We start from the raw sequence: 17658 nt of genomic DNA, 5'->3' as shown, positions 1-17658 counted from the left end.
CACGAGTTAGATTGCGCTTGGTAAAGTTCACCAGCTCCTCTGGGCTCTCACTGGCCAGCCGTCCTGCCTCTCCCTCCCAAGAGAGCACAGGGTCCAGTGAGGGGGTCAAGGGTCATAGGTGTACCTGGTGTATGATGGAGTGGGAGGGAGGGGAATGCTGTTGGGATGGCTGTGCACTCGTCCGATGAGCATAAAAGCTGCGACTTCCAGTACGAGCAACTGCGACGAGATCAGACAATCACGCCGTAAGCGGAGGCGCCTTGGCTGTGGGGGCGGGGAAACAACGAGGACCACCCCCAGTTCCTCTTCCCCAGGGATAGTCATCCTTCTGCCATGCCAGAGGACCACCCCACCAATCTCCTCATCCTCCTCAGATACCTCTCCTTCAGAACCTTCTTCTTCGGGGGCAGCTTCTTTCCGACAAGAAGCAACCTTTCCTTCAGCTGCTCTGGAGAGGGCAAAAGTGGTTGCACGACCTCCCAGACTGACAGGCAGAGTTTCAGGGTATAGAGCTTGGGTCCAAAAACTTTTTTTAGGTGTTGTGCAAGAGTACGTTGCTGGGAAGGTACGCAACGCTGGCATAGATACAGCAGCAGAGGATACTGGGAAGTGAGAAAAGCATACTTGTTGACTACTTCCAGGGCACTGCGCAGAGTAACAGAACCATGATGATGATGGTGGTGATGGTGATGATGATGCTTTCCATCTGTACCATGTTCTACACCTAATAATGGTTCCCCTTCTGGCCCATCAGTAACCCCAAGCTCCAGACACCGACAGCCAACCTGCAGGGCTCGAATGAGACCCCCAAGATCAGCTCGGCCATGAACTTGGTCGTCCAGCAGGTAGGAGCGGTAGGAGGCACTGATGAAATAATGAGATAGGGGCATCTTCATGTCCTGGCACACATTCTGGTGCTCAGGGTCTAATAACTGACACTCAGCTGACTGTAGGTAGCGGTAAAGCCGTCCAAGCCAAGTAGACCTCGTTCACGCCCAGCTGTAGAGGGGTTCAAAGCGGCGAAGAAGTTCCAAGCAGCCCTCAGTGGTGGCCAATGATAGACCTTGCTCAGTCTCTAGGAAAAGACGCAGGTCTTGGGCGTCAAGGCACTCTTGGTCTTTTGAGAGTTGCACTAGCAAGAAATAGACATCTGGTCGTGTACACAACTCGCAGAAGGCCTGCTGGAATTCTTCCAGTGTAACATGAGAAGTTAGCTTCTCTTTGCTCCGCTGAATCTCCTTAAAGCGCAATCGCACCTGATAAAAATAAAAAGAAAGAGTTGTAATAACATTTTAGTACACATATTTATGTTGGCAGCACTTATATGGATAACAGATTATGCTAGAAACCCAAACTAACAAATACTAACAAACTATTATCATTTACCATTGCCCAAGGCACTTGCTCCAGGGGGAATGCCTTGCTTTGGAAATTAAAGTATCTACTAAATGATAAAAAAAGAAAATAAGAACTACTGTCAGGTGACAGTTGGTTATTGATGACCAAGGCCTTGAGATTTATGCAGTCTACTGTCTGCTTATAATGTAAGCCTGTCTCATCAGTTTTTTAGGTTTCACTTCTCAAATAAGAAATGCTGGGGGTGATATTCTATTTTGCTTTGAAATTTAATGAGCAATCACAGAACAAAACTGTTACACAAACCAGAGGCAAATCAAATAAGCAGCTTGCGGCAGACAGTGATTTGAATCTTGAGAGACAAAATGTCTCAAGTCATATGCTGTCAGGGACAGCAGCGCTTCACTGGGCCTAGATTGTGTCCTGCATTTTTCAAGATTAGGATACAGCCAGGAGCAAAGTGAGTCATGCCTATACAGTCGGTTCCTCAGTGCTTGCCCTTTTTGCCTTTACATGTCTCTCTAGACACATGAAGCAGATGCCTCACACCCGCTGTCACAAAGACTTGGAAACTTGGCCCTGTGGTTTCTGTCTGGCCTCCTCCTGTCCCCAGCTGTCCAGTCCACACACAAACACACATGGATGAAACTACTGTCACAGCTGCCAAATTGAAAAGCAAACAATTGCTGTGTGCCTCAGCAAGGCTGGTTATCAAGTCAAGCTAAGTAATGATACAGAAAGATGAGCTCTGGAACAACACTCATATTGCCTGTTCATATTTATGGCTCTTTCAATGTTTGTTTTACTGCTCTAGCACAACTAGTATGATTCTTATTTTATGCGTCCTACATAAAAACTGCCACAGTATATGTATTCCTGATTGCTTTCAATTTGGGAAGTCCGACATTCAGTATTGCTTGGCTTTTTCTAAACCCATTTACTCATGAAATGCAAGATTTTGTGGTAAATAAATTTAATTATAAAAGAATGTCTTACCTTTGCTTCCCTAATGCCAGGGCAGAGTTTACAGATGGTGGCCACTGCTGTGTCCTCAGACACAATTCCGTGTCCATCTTCATCAACGAGAGCAAACTCTGTCGCCAACCAGTTCTGCCTCATCTTGCTCCCAGTACTGCCTTCTCCCACCCCTCCATCTCCTCCACTCCCTCCAGCAATGGAACCAGGGTGAGACAACAGGTACCGCAACCCGGTCACCCAGATGTTGGCCACATCGGCAGAGAGAGCAACCAGGTCCAGGGACTGATACTCATCACCGTGAATGATGGAGAAGGCTGCTTCTTCACCAAGGTGATCCGATGGGCCATTGTGGAGAAAGGTCTCTGTGCTTTTCCCTGTGCGGACCTCACGAATAGCCGAGATGTCTAGTCGAGCTCGGTCACCATCTTTCTTGGAGGGTTCCCAACGGAGGCAAGCCAGCTCAGGATCTAGAGTGTAGAATCTCGAGTAGATGCGCGAGTTGGGTCGCACCTTCTTAAGCTCGCAGCCACCCTGCATGAAGGCAAGGCAATCTGCAGCACTGCTCACCTTCTTTTCTGATGGCATACTGCTGAAGGAAACCGTTTTCTTTCTCCCTCCACTGACCTTGGCCACTGAAGGATCCTTGGAGAAAATTAAAGAAGAAATAATTAAACCCCATGTGAACCACAAAGAAAGAAAACTTCCATGTAATTTTACCTAGTGCTGTTCTAGCTAAGCATCTTAGCAACAAAGCAAGATGGAAATTCTCTCATCCATCACCGAAAGCTCTTTGTGTTTAAGCATGTCTGTAGGTTTATGTCCAAACAGAACATGTTTCAACCTGAAACAACTTTTTGCACATAACCATTCAGGCACATTTTAGACATAAATGATCAAGTCATCCAAGGGAAATGAACTATGGTGTCCTTCCTCTGGCCTATTCAGAATTAACTAACCACATCCTACATTGCATCACAGACCAGCAGCACTGGATTGTGTATTGCTATTGTAAGAGCTGCTAAAATATACCTGTTATTTCTTTGCTATTCTTAATTCGGTGTTTGTCATTTAAAATTATTGGTGACAAGTTAATTTTACCTAGCAAAACCTAAAAAAAAATAATCCTTTAGAAATATTCAGATTTAACCGAATTCCCAAATAAGATGATTCTTTACATTATGTGGAAAACCTTTTTGATTAGATTTTTTTATTTATTTGATTATGTAGCAATTTAGCCATGCATATTAGCATTTTAAAAATGTTTTCAAGCATTTCACTCCAGGGACACAGAATGATGAAATGATAATGAAATTCATTTTGGAGCAACCGAAAAATGCGAAAACTAAATGATGGCAGAGCTAACTGTCACCTTGCCCGACACTGAAAGGAAAGGAGATAAAAGGTTTATGTTTGCTGGGGCTGCTGGTTTTAAAATATGTGCATGTCATAATACCTAAAAATGAATCCACAACAAAGCCTCCTAAAGGAAACACATTATGTCACTGCAGTAGTTTGAATGTGTAATCTGGGATTTCCACCCCAAGCCATTTGGCACTAATCAAACTGATTTTCATTACAGAAACGCAGAGAGTATGCACACAGAAGCTAATTAATGTCAGACATACCAAATATCAAATATGGACTTTATACAATCAAGACATGAATAATCCCATTAGAAAGTCTTTGGTTTCTCTGCATGTTCCATAACTAGCACACATCAAATCAATCAGACATGATATTTATAAATAAGCAGAAAAAAAAGAAAAAACAAACTCCATATCCATATCTGTCCAGGAACCAGAATATCATATATAAACTTGGGTGGCAACCTAGAAACTAACCCCAACATCCTAAGAACCAACTAGCAACACTCTTGAATTCACCCCCCAAAAAAATCTGAAACACACGGCATCATGTCATAGGCAAGAAAAAAAATTTAAATTTAAATATAGCCCAATTTACCATGTCAGAATCAGAAAATTGTTCTGTATTGATTTTGTCAGTTGTTCTACCTGAAGTGTGAAATACACATTGCATTGTGTTGGGTTTTAGGGTTAAAGGAAATGTCCACGAAAAATAAAATAAAATACTGGTACAGTAATTTTGTCAGGATATACAGTAACTTTCTTTTATTGTTTTTTTTTTCACATTCACATTCTGCTACTTTATCATCACAATTATCATCCTTTTTAAGTCAAGGAAGAAATAAGCACTACTTGGAGCTTTCACAAAACACCACAATTCTGGAATTCCTCAGCCAAGCAAAACCCAGTTGACATTCAGACCAGAGAAGCAGTGGATGAGGTCAGGTCAGAGAGTACAGTGTGCAGCCACTGAGCACTCTGACATGTTCATTTGTCTTCGTTTGTCTGTTTTCATGCAGCTGGCAGACTCCGTTCCTCAAAGCTGCCGTGCTTCTGGATCAGAACCTGCCTGACGAGTCGACAGCCTGCCGCTGTGAATCCAGGTCAGCAGGTGTTTGAGCAGACTGGGTGATAGCGGAGCTGAAGCAATCACAATGAGCCATGCAGCACCGTGCACAGTTTAACAGGCATGGCCTCGCAAGGCTAAAATGCAGCTTTAGTGGTTAGACACCCAAGGGCACAATAAGAAAGAGGCAAAAAAGCAGGCTGTTCATCCATCCATCTAGGCCACCTACCAATCTGAGCTCTCCAGGATACCATGATGACAAGCCTGCAAAGCTTTTAATGTATCGTTCTTGCCTAAAAGTGCATCTATCAGAATTAATCCCCCTAAGTGCACTTCAGTTTGCTTTGTTTTTTGAAACATAGATTGTTTTTTGTGTTTTTTTGTTCTTTGTGTGTTTTTCCAACAAAGAATGAAGGGTCCACCCGTAAGGAAAGGAAAGCAATGGAATGTAAGAGAGTGTTAGCTAAGGAATATGAAAAAAAGGGTGTGAAATATAGCAAGGGTTGCAGAAAAAAAACAGAGTTAATGAGATGGAGGGATGAGTGTAACAAAACACACACTGCTGGAAAACCTAGAAGGTAGGTAAAACGAGGCCATCTTTCTTCCATAATATAAGATTACACAGACATCATAAGCAATTTTCCACCATCAGTCTGAGAGGGATAACAGAAGTATCAAAAACAGCAAGAGGGGAGCTGGGAGATGAAGTGTGGTTAAATTTAGATGTGCTCCCATCTCCACTTAATTAAGGGAAAGAGGAGGAAATGGAAGGGGAGCACAGGCACTGGAAAGGAGGAGATAATAACTGGAGGTGGGTTGGATGAAGAAACTGAGGACAAGGAGGAGAAAATGAAGAGTGACTAGGGAAAATATAAGAAGAACTAAAATGCATCAGTATGGGCACTGGTGACAGTTCAGACTGAGGGAATAACCCTTGGTCTATTCCTACCAGAGCTGATTGGTTTTAATAACAGTCAAGTCCCTGCCCTTTAAGGGGCATTTTCAAGCTCATCAGTGATTTGGCAGCTAAAACCCACAATGTCATCAGTCTGCTCTACTATTGAGTCCTTACTGAACCTTTCCAATGCTGCCCGGGGCTAAACTCTTTCACACAGCAGAGTGTTTAATACTGTCATCCGCTTACAGCCAATACAAACAATCTAGACTGAAAGGAAGACAACAAATTCACAAATCAAAGGCTGTGAAAGAATATTTTATTCACATGTATTATTGACAAATGCAAGAACCTGTATCTATGTATGTTTGAGTAACACTTACTCAACTAGCAAGGTCTAGATTTTGTGTATAGTTACACCTTTGTGCTACCAACTTGTGTGCAGCGACAGGTTGTCGGGTGTCCTGTGGAAAATGATCAAAAACTTCCTATCTCTAATATATTTTGTTATTATTATTTTAAATCCGTGATATTGGTCGTCATTAGTTCTGTTTGTGGGTTTAACAAGTACTTAACCAGTAAAAAATTATTCAAAAGAGCTTATGACTAAACCTCTTAATGCCATTGGATCTTCAAATTGTCAGTCAAACCTCATAACTCCACCTCTCTTCTATTCAGAAGAATGAAGTGCCGTGACGCTCAGTTTGACAACAGACGTTTAACTTCTTCGCTATGCAAGGGTAAATAAAGAACTGATGCTTGAATAAGTACAGTGGTTTCTTTACTCGAGAAACACTGTCTATAAAGGCTAATGTTTTTGTTAGTTCGAAAAGCGGAAAGTCTTAGCATTTGCTGTCCAGTTAGCCAATATTCTTTTGTAGGTTTAAAATAGATCATGAGATTTTGCTAATTTAGTAAAGTACATACTTCACTATATTTTGGGCAGAAATTGCCACCCAGAAGTGAGCAAAACCTGACAAAATGACCAAAAAACTCCCTTTGAGGATGTCCTCATTTGTAAAATGGTGTGTTTTGCAATTTGTGAACATACAAGACAGATAGACAGTTTTGTTTACACCGTAAAAGCTGTGCATTTACATTCACCCGCTTTTAAAAAAACATATCTAAAGCTAAACACATTCAGGGACGTCTTTGGCAGCGAAATTGAAGAAAATTTAGCTTTGCAAATGCCTAGTTTTAGTAGGCTAAGCAAATTGTTAAGCTGAAATGGTCGTGTTAAAATAGTATAGGATAACAGAGCCTGCAAATACAGTATTTATTTGAAACATTAGCTGTGAGACATTAGCTTTGAGCAATACTTGGCAAGCAAACAAAGAGCTGATCACATGGCAGTCTGTTGAGGAAATTCTGCTGAGACTACCATGAAGGAAAAAGAAAAGTTTCTATGAGATCACCAAGTAACAGTATTAGTGTAGTGTAATTGTACACTGACAAATTAATAGCTCATTATTATTTTTTCAAAAACAAACAAACATAGCCATCCTGCACTGCAGAAACTAAAACTGTCATTATGATGTTCTCCGTAACTTTATGAAAGACAGAGTTGATTGGTTAAAGGGAAAATTCACCCCAAAATTTAATTTTTACTGGTGGAAAAAATTAAATAAAAGTAACTTGGGTTCAAAGCAGTTCTTCAACCTTATTTTTTAATGTTTAACAGAACAAATAAAGAAAGTCATACATGTTTGGAATGAAGTCAGGATGAGTAATCGTTACATTTTTTAGGTGAACTATCCATTTAAGCACACAGCATTTCTGTCCATCAGCTCACAACCCAATCACAACAGAGCCCACTAACCCCATCCCAAAATACCACATCGTACCACTGACTTCATCAGCTGGAACAACACCTGGTGCTGCCCGTAATCTACTCCAGCTCCAGGCAAGCCACGGAAAAGCACTGCAATCCAGCTAATGATCCAGCTCTGAGAAAGCAGTAGATTAGTGCCGCCGCACCGCTCCCACCCCGAGAGACCTGCCGGGTAATCCGTGCCGGATGGAGAGACAGAGATTTAGCAGGGTTAGAGGGGAACGCCCATGGATTAACTGACAATAAGTTTAGCTGGCCGTCAATCCTACCACCCAACTAATTGAAAATGCTGATGTGTGGGTCAAAATAGAATTACGTCAAGCAGAAATGTGAGGCAGAGCTGATCTCCTGATATTGAGCTTGTCTATAAACAGCTTGAAGGATGAAATGTGTCGTTGAAGCAAATATGAATACAGCAAAGAGAGATTACCAAACACCTGTTCTTCCCAGGAGCAAAACACAGACAAATATAGAGGTGGATAGAGAAGTCGGTGTATAAAGCCTGATGGTGCATTGAGGATCAAATTAAATTAATCTTGTAGTAACCCTTCACATTTCTAAGCAATATTTAGAAACAATGTAATAAAGTACAGCAGAGTGTGAAAAAAAATGTTCCAGTACAATTTGAACAACTCCTGCCTAATAACAGCTGGCAGCTATGGAGATTTCAATGCTCCAATTCATCACTTGGAAATTGCTTTATAATTAAATGTGTGTTGTAAAACTTAAACAGCACTTTAATATGATTACACTCACTAAACCTTCTGTTATACCGGTCTGTCCTGGAATTAAAAAACAGGTTTATCAGAGTACTTCCTTCACAGATGTATCATTGCCTTAATCTAATCTATGTTATGTGGTGGTGTGAAAGTACAATATCTTCTTGTAAAAGTTTGTAGAAATGTTAAACCATTTTGACTATTTGACGCAAACTGAATTTAATATTGACTTCTCAATACTTTGATGATCTCCACTGGCCTTGTGATATCTACTTAGAGACATTTAGTTCCGATAGAGTTATTTCCAGGTTTTATTATCCAAATTGTTTTATTTTATTATCCATCTAGCATTAGAGTTTTCTGCTAGCCAACCAGAAACTCTGGAAGTAGAGAAAAGCGGCTCACGACGATGGGCAGGATTCCAAAGCACGGCTGGTCTCTCATGATCAAGAGTAAAGCACTTGAAATAATTGCCAGCCATTTCCACAATCAAGCTCCTTTTATCACAGTTTTTTTACGGCCTACATAGCCTACACAGTCATCAGCCTACGCTGCTTTACAGGTTGCATTCTGAAAACAATCAGTCCTCAGGCAGTCTTCAAAGCTGCCCCGAATGAGCAGGGAAAACCTCAGACACCACTAACTCAAATGTCTGCCAAGAGTGATTTTCTGGTCATTTGTTTCCTAAAAAGCCTCCTCAGCACTAACTTTCTTAGACTGAAGCTGTTTAGTTAAGCCATAGGTTCTCAACTGTCAAACAGCCACAGGGATGTGCTAAATGCAAATAATGGACCCTTTTCACAAGACTGTGATGACACATTTAACAGATTTTTATATTTAGATGTGAAAAGTTACATTTGTTCTAATTAACTAACAGGTAAAATAAATATAACTTTTTCAAAAAGAAAAAAAGAGAATTTTTTTATTTTTTAATGATGACATCAGAGGTTGTGCATCCAATCAAACTACAGTATATTAGTGCATTCATCTGTCGCTTAGTAAAATGGCTAATACTAATACAATATTTGGCCCAGTGTCTTTTCCGTCTGCTCTGCTGGTAAACCACACTTCTGCTGATGTTTATGCATTAACAAAATAGTCAGTTACAAAAATGATATTTGTGTAAATAAATACTAATTTACAGGGGCTGGTCATATAGTTAGAATATCATCAAAAACGGGTACGGATAGGTTTTCACAGGAAATTCTAGCATGGCGCTGCATCATTACGTCACGTTTGTAAACAAAGAAGTTGTCCCGACTACTCGGCTATCGCGTGTTATGATCCTGCAGGTGGCGGATCGTTTAATTATAGCCTATTCCCACAGAAGCTGGAATAATCAAATGTCAAAAAATCATTTTGAATGCGGATTGTAATCAAGAAAGATTATATGAAGCGCATGTGAATTAAAATAAATTAGATTCCAGTTTTAAATGTGCTCCTGATTACAGATAGCCTGGTTTTACACAAGATGTGAATTTTAAAGACAACCAGTTTGATGGGAGCATAGTTTTTTCTTTTTGTGTTAAAATAATTTCTTAATATGAAATTCGAATGATGTGACAATTAGAGATTAGACTGTACAGAAATTGAAATCGACATGCTAATATACACTATACTCACAGTCACGCAATCCTGATGTTGTTAACATTAATAATTTTAGAATGAAGTATAACAATTATTAATAATTTGTAAGCACCATTGGTAGCACGATTTAATGTAATGCTTTGCCACTCTTTGGTCTGACCAACTTAGGAAAAGACTTGTTACTTGCTCAGATGACAATATATAGTAAAAATTGTTTTTTGGGTCATATATTCCAAGACGTAGGCTAGAATCTGTGATTACTAAGTATAATGAATATCCACACCAGTGGACTGATAGCTACACATTCACCTCAAAACAGATTCATCCTCGCTAGACCACAACCCACGCATGTCATATAATTCCGCAAGGAACTGCACTTCCAGGTTTTCAAACATATATGGTGACATAAAGGCAAAACTCAAAGAACTTTTGACTTGATGGTTCTTTGTGGAACCAAAAATGGTTCTTGTATGGCAACACTGTGAAGAACCTTTTAAGCACCTTTATTTTTAAAAGTGTAACCAACTAACTAACGTCTGAAAAACATAATATATAAATACTATCCTAACTATCCAAAAAAAAAAACGTTGGAAAGGACATTGTGTTTCTTTTGAACGTCCTCATCCAGTTTGTGTATGTACCTTTGATAGAATTTGTTCACCCTTCACGCCATTGAACTTGCTGTATCCCCTTGCTACCCTTCTTCAAAGAGCCTCAAAGACAAGCCTAGATCCTCCTGAGTCTTTACCCAGAGCAAGGGCAGGCTGAAAGCAGAATTATAAAAAGCATAAAAGTGCTGTCATTCCTTATTAACAACTGCTGCTCCATTCCAAGCTGGCAAAGGAGTCTGCCACAACATCCACGCTCAGTGAATTCCTGAACACCTGAATGGCTTTCCATCCAGTAAAACAAGAGAGGGTAACCGCCGGAAAAAACACAACACGAGTGACGGAAAAGTACAAACAAGTTTATGCATCTTTTACTTCACCCCCATGAATTTAGACAAAGAACTAGGACATTTTAATAATTGACTCTATGGCAAAAATGAAAGTGCCCATCACAGAAAGACTCCTCAGCCACAAAACAGTTAAACAATTAAAAGCAAGACAGTTACGGTGACATAAAAAGTTTAGCGATACAAAAAGAATAGCTATTAGACTATATCTCTGCTGCCTAGCAACTCAAGGTGAAGGACATGCAACTGTATAATACATAAATAATGACAGCATCTTCCGCTGCATAACCTTGGTAGAAAATGTCTGCCAGGATAAATTCACAATCACCTGGGCTGACATTGTTTATTCAAGTTTAAAGACACAAGCCTTAGCAAGGTTTTATGAAGCAACTGCATTTTAGCGTCCCGAACAGCCCAAGGACTGTTAGATTTCTTGTAAAGATGTGGTTCAGTGGATAAGAAGCATTGCTGAGTGTCTCGAACCCTGAGGAGCTGTTCCCGGCTGTTAATTAGCCAAGCTTGTCCCAATCCCTCGTGTTAATTACAGCAGACATGCTGGAAGAGGTTAGGCCATGTCTGGAGAACAGATCAACCTATGGATTTACACTTGTTTAGTTATTCACCTGATTTTTAATGTAAGAGCGGGTACAGCCATTCTTAACTCTGCTGTCATTCAGTTCCAGTTATGTTTAGCGGAAAAAACTGCAAACTGGTGAAGTAGAAATGACAATCGAGTTATTGGTAGCATTTTATTTTACAGTCCTTTTCCCCATGTACATACTATGTACTTATTATAGTAATTACAATAACTATGCAATAACTAGGTACTAACCCTGAACCTACCCCTAAACCTAACCCTACATGTAGTAACCTAGTATTACCAGAACTTTCTTAAATAAATACACTGTAAGTACACTATAAGTACATGTAAGTACACGTACTGTAAAATAAAGTGCAACTGAGTTATTGTTTGTTTGTTTGTTTGTCTTCCAAATCAATCTTCAAATCTCAAATTCTATTTACATTTAATTTCTTCCAATTCTGTATCTTGTCACCCATAAAATAGGAAGGAATGAACTAAAAAAATAAATGCACACAATTATTTTTTATATGCATTCATGTTATTTTACATAATTCTAAGTTGTATATCAATGCATTTAAATATAAATGTAAATGCTCATACTGTATATTTTTATATACAGACACAAAATACTGTATACATTTATGCAATCAATAAACATCCCATGTAATGTCATTTTATAACTACTTATTTCTTGATTGGCTGCACTAATGAAAATAAGTCCTAAAGTGAATGAAAAGGTACCATTTTACCATACTTATAAAAAAGGGAAAACGTCATTTTAAATAAGAATTATCCAGAATACTTTGAGATCCGTTTGACTCTGTGACTGTTTTTAATCAACTTGCACACAAATGTGGCAACACCTATTTCCTGTTTCATTTGTTTTGTCTCCCCCCCCCCCCCCAAACGTGCACAAAATGAAACGCTTGGCTGGAAGCAATCTTATGTCTGCTGAAAGTGAAGTGAGCGGATCCGGGCCATCACAGCATGCCAAACAAGGCAGCAAAGCAAGTGCAAAAGAGAAGCCAGGGGCTGAGAATGAAAGAGGAGGGAGGAGAGAATTAACTGTCTGGCTGGCACTTACTCTTGCATAAGTAACACACGCTTGGATCTATGAATTTAGCTGCACATCATGACTATGAGTGTGACGTGTAGTTAAAGAGGCAGAAGAGGAGATGAAGTATGGAGGAATACTTTTTTTTTTCACAAAAATCTAAATGTTCTTCAGCATCTTTAACCTTCACTCTTACTTCAGTTTATCTTAAACTTAAAACTAGAAAAATAAAAAATTAAATAAAATCACCATGCGTCTCTTACATTGTAGCTTATTACTGTTTTGGCACCTTAACTTTTTTTGCATTGTGTTTAGCAAATAACTTAATTTATTGTCCCTCTTACTCCATAACTTTCATCTCTAGAATATTTTCTCTCATTCTTCTCGGTTCTTGCTAAATTTCTTCTAAACTTTTGAGATTTTCCCACTTCTTGAGTATCTCTATTTTGGGTCATCCTCCATTTATTTTCAGCGGGTCTGTTCTTTTTGTCTTTTTTGGAAAACCACCCACACTGCTGGAGAGAAAACAAGATAACACAAAACAAACAGAAGCAGCGATCTATAAAATGGCCTGTATGAACTTGTGGAGGTGTAAAGCAATTTAACCGGGTACACTGGTGTTGTCCCTCAAGGCCATACCTTCTTTTGTTTGTTGCAGTATATCTCTTTACCTCTGACCTCTGAATACAGTTCAGACAAACCAATGGACACCTCAAGTGGACTTCACCACAGACTCATGCAAAGCTAAAAAAAATAAAAAAGAAGCAGGAATGGATATAGTACGACAATCAAAATAAAACTTCCATAATCCATGAAAACCACAAATCCTAGATGTCACAAAAATATCTGAAATATCACCCATGAGCAAAGCCCTATAATTTGTAAGAAATGCTTATGCAAACAGTGAGGACTCAATGCCAGTATTAAAAATTTTTTGTCTGTTAGAAAAAAAAAGAGTTTGTCTATTCATTTTACAGTCTTTTTACAGTCTCTAAGGCTAATCATTGAAATACTGCAATATTAAATGTCAACGTTTGCATTTCATTTGTTTAGTTTTAGTGTGCATTTAATGTTTTTAGCTAAGATTTGCAATTTGAGAGATTCAAATACAATACAAATACACACACAGCAAAAACAGTACTTTTGTGAAATACTATTACATTTTAAAATGACTTTGTTTTGACATATTTTGTAGACTCCAGTCTACAGTGACATAAGATTCTTTCAAAAATCATTCTAATATCCAAATTTCATGCTCAAATAGCATTTCTTATTAATATTAATGTTGATAAATGTCGTGCTGCTTCATAATTTTGTGAAGAATCCATGATACAGTACATTTCTAAGCATTTCTGGTTGACTTGAAAAGTTCAAAAGAACTGCATTTGTTGAAAAAGTATTTTTTGGTAACGATGTAAAATTTCATTTATTTTTGGGCCATGAATCAAAAACAATCATTCATATTTTTATACCTCATGCATGTACAAAAAAAATATACAAATAAATACAATACTAATAAAATACATTAATCAAGTTAAATTAGTGTTAAAAACGTTAAATTAGAATAAAGTCATGATATTAAAGGGTTAGTTCGCCCAAAAATGAAAATTATGTCATTAATAACTCACCCTTATGCTGTTCTAAACATGTAAGACCTCCTTTTATCTTCGGAACACAGTTTAAGATATTTTAGATTTCATCCGAGAGCTCTCAGTCCCTCCATTGAAGCTGTGTGCACGGTATACTGTCCATGTCCAGAAAGGTAAAAAAAACATCATCAAAGTAGTCCATGTGACATCAGAAGGTCAGTTAGAATTTTTTGAAGCATCGAAAATACATTTTGGTCCAAAAAAAGCAAAAACTACGACTTTATTCAGCATTGTTTTCTCTTCCGTGTCTGTTGTGAGAGAGAGTTCAAATAAAAGCAGTCTGTATATCCGGTTCGCGAACAAATCATTCAGTTCACCAAAACGAACTGAATCGTTTTAAACGGTTCGCATCTCTAATACGCATTAATCCACAAATGACTTAAGATGTTAACTTTTTTTAATGTGGCTGACACTCCCTCTGAGTTCAAACAAACCAATATCCCGGAGTAATGCATGCACTCAAACGGTTCACTGACTGAACTGCTGTGAAGATGAACACCGAGCCGAGCCAGATAACAAACAATAGACTGACTCGTTCACGAGTGAAGAACCGGTTGCATGGGTGTTCGGATCACCAGTAGTTCTTCCGGACAGTTCGATTCAATAAACCGGTTGAAGAAAACGGTTGACCGGTTCTTTTGCGCTCGAAGTAATGGCGTCATTTGCAATGATTGCCCTTGATTCAAGCCTTCGGTTTTCCCGCACTCATAACACTAGCACAGAATCAGTTCAGAATCAATCACCAAAAGAATCAGTTCAGTTCAGACGCTCTGTGTGTCGGTCTGCTTCACGCTGAATCACACATGCGCAGTATCATCAGCTCCTCGGTTCACGAATCGGACGTGTCTGACAGAAACGGTTCTTGACTCGTGAACGAGACAATGTTTTGTTCGTTATCTGGCTCGGCTCGGTGTTCATCTTCAGTTCTCTCTTCAAAGCAGTTCAGTCAATGTATTGTACATTGAATTACTCCGGGATATTGGTTTGTTTGAACTCAGAGGGAGTGTCAGCCACATTAAAAAAGATAACATCTTAAGTAATTTGTGGATTAATGCGTATTAGAGATGCGAATCGTTTAAAACGTTTCAATTCGATTTGGTGAACTGAATGATTCATTTGCGAACCGGATATCCAGACTGCTTTGTTTTGAACTCTCTCTCACACAGACACGGAAGAGAAGACAATGCTGAATCAAGTAGTCGTTTTTGCTATTTTTGGACCAAAATGTATTTTCGATGCTTCAAAAAATTCTAACTGACCCTCTGATGTCACATGGACTACTTCGATGATGTTTTTCTAACCTTTCTGGACATGGACAGTATACCATACACACAGCTTCAATGGAGGGACTGAGAGCTCTCAGACTAAATCTAAAATATCTTAAACTGTGTTCCCGAAGATAAAAGGTGGTCTTACATGTTTGGAACAGCATAAGGGTGAGTTATTAATGACATAATTTAAATTTTTGGGTGAACTAACCCTTTAAAGCTTAAAAATCTCATTTTAATCCTTAAGTCAACCAAAAGTTAAAGTATAAACAGGAAAAACCACCAGAGACAAACAGATAAAAGAGAGAGAATTAGATCAAATTTGAAAGCCTCAACTTGAAAGCCACACAGAAAGGTCATTCAATGAAGTAGGATGGTCCCCAATGAGCACAGTATCTCCTGTGGGACAAAAAGCTCTCAGGCATCATAATTGATCTTTTGCTTATTCGTAAACAAAGGGGAAAAAATAACACTGAGCAATAAACAGTCCAGGGGGAAGAGGGCAATCACAAAGAAAAGACTCTAGCAACATGAAAGAGATACAGAGAGGAAAAGCAAGAGGTCTGAAGAGCAAACCTTGCCAAAAGAAAAAGAGAAGTTGGCCTTTGAAAAGGAGCAAGACATGAAGCCCAGTGGGAGGTCAGAGCTACAGACAGAGGTGTATTAAAAGTATTATGCAACAGCGAACAGATGTATTGTATTTATACAGTTATATACATACTGTGCATCAAAACATTGTGCTATCACAGCTCTGTGTGTGAGTCAAAGTCAACGTGTACTTTAGCTGGGCACACACTGTGTATTTCTTTCTGTTTGGAAACGTCTGGCCACTGGCAGCTGTGTGTGATTGGCCGGGTGCCAGCATGGGCAGCCCAGAGGGAGGGCACCTAAAGACCACCGTGGGGCTCAGCTGAGCTGGGCCACTGAGAAGGTTGACGTCTGAAAGGGTTAAATGCTAACAAGATGAATATGGAGAGGGCCAGGATGGTAAACTGTGCTGCCTTCCAGTGGAGCCAAGTTTGACTATAAAGACCCAGGATCACTACAAGAAAATGGGATTAAAGGGACAGTTCACCCAAAAACAAAATATGTTATGATTAATTACTCACCCTCATGTCATTCCAAACATGTAAGACCTTAGGAACACAAATGGAAAATCTGAGTGCTCTGACCCTTCATTGACAGCAATGCAACTGACATGTTCCCAGGCAAAGGAGGAGTAAGGACATCATTAAAATAGTCCATGTGATGCCCGTAACCATGGTTCAATCGTAACCGTATGTGCAAATAAAACAAAAAAATTACTTCTTTTCTGCGTCACTATCCAACTCCATTATCGAGAGTACCACAACATTAAAGATGATATTTGTGTTTTATTTGTGCACAAATAGTAGCTTAGTATAATTAGGTTGAACCACTGATGTCACATGGACTATTTTACCGATGTCCTTTCTATGTTTCTGGGCCTAGGAACATTTCAGTTGTATTGCTGTCCAAGCTCTCGGATTTCATCAAAAATATCTTAATTTGAGTTCAGATGATGAACAAAATTCTTACAGGTTTGGAACGACATGAGTTGGAGTAATTATTGACAGAATTTTTTTAGTTTTTGGTAAACCATCCCTTTAATTTCCTCAGTGGAAAACAAAAGATGTGTTGTGGAACGTTTTTAACTTCTTTGTTTCCATTAGGGGGCATGAAGGTTAGTAAAAACAAAAAAAAAGATAATTACTGATGAGCTGTCATGTGTTTATATTTGGATTAAGTCGATAGCTTTATTAGCATAACTGGAAACCACCTGGGGGGTGTTACCAAGATGGCCATTGAGTGCACTGGCTCTTTATAAAAAGGACTTTGGGTATAAAAGATCAAGAGAAGGGACAAAAGAGAGAAAGGGGAGTTGCCCTGTTATGATTGATAAGCAGATATACAAAGGCATAAACATAACAAAAAAAAGAAGTGGAGCAGGGAGGGGAAGGGCCGAGATTATGACTGATGTCATTATTTTCCAGCTTTGGCGAGCATCAAGATGAAAATTGAGGGCAGAAAGATTGCCAAAGGGAAGAGGTCAGCAGAGCATGCATGGTTCAGAGAAACAATCATCATCAGGGCAATGCAAAAGGACAGGGCAGTGTGCCAAAATATGCACTATACGCTCATACACACCAGTGATTTCATCAGATTCATACGAATTCAGAACATACGTGCAATTCACAGCTGGGACTATGAGCTCTTTCGTTCCTGTAAGGGTTTATAAAACAAACTTAGAAACACACGTTTCACAAACTCACTAGATTAATTTGTCTACTATCAGTTGATATATACTACTGTTCAAAGGTTTGTGGTCAGTGCT

The 17658-nt window shown here is 39.1% G+C and overlaps 1 pseudogene; it reads right to left on the bottom strand.

The window, feature by feature from the left end:
* The window catches only part of LOC113108058 (inactive phospholipase C-like protein 1), a 50080-nt pseudogene that overhangs the window by 3881 nt on the left and 28541 nt on the right, over positions 1–17658 (bottom strand).

The sequence above is a fragment of the Carassius auratus genome, chromosome 9 (assembly GCF_003368295.1).
Source record: "Carassius auratus strain Wakin chromosome 9, ASM336829v1, whole genome shotgun sequence".
In the NCBI taxonomy this organism is placed as follows: Eukaryota; Metazoa; Chordata; class Actinopteri; order Cypriniformes; family Cyprinidae; genus Carassius; species Carassius auratus.
This window is presented reverse-complemented; position numbering and strand designations above follow the sequence as displayed.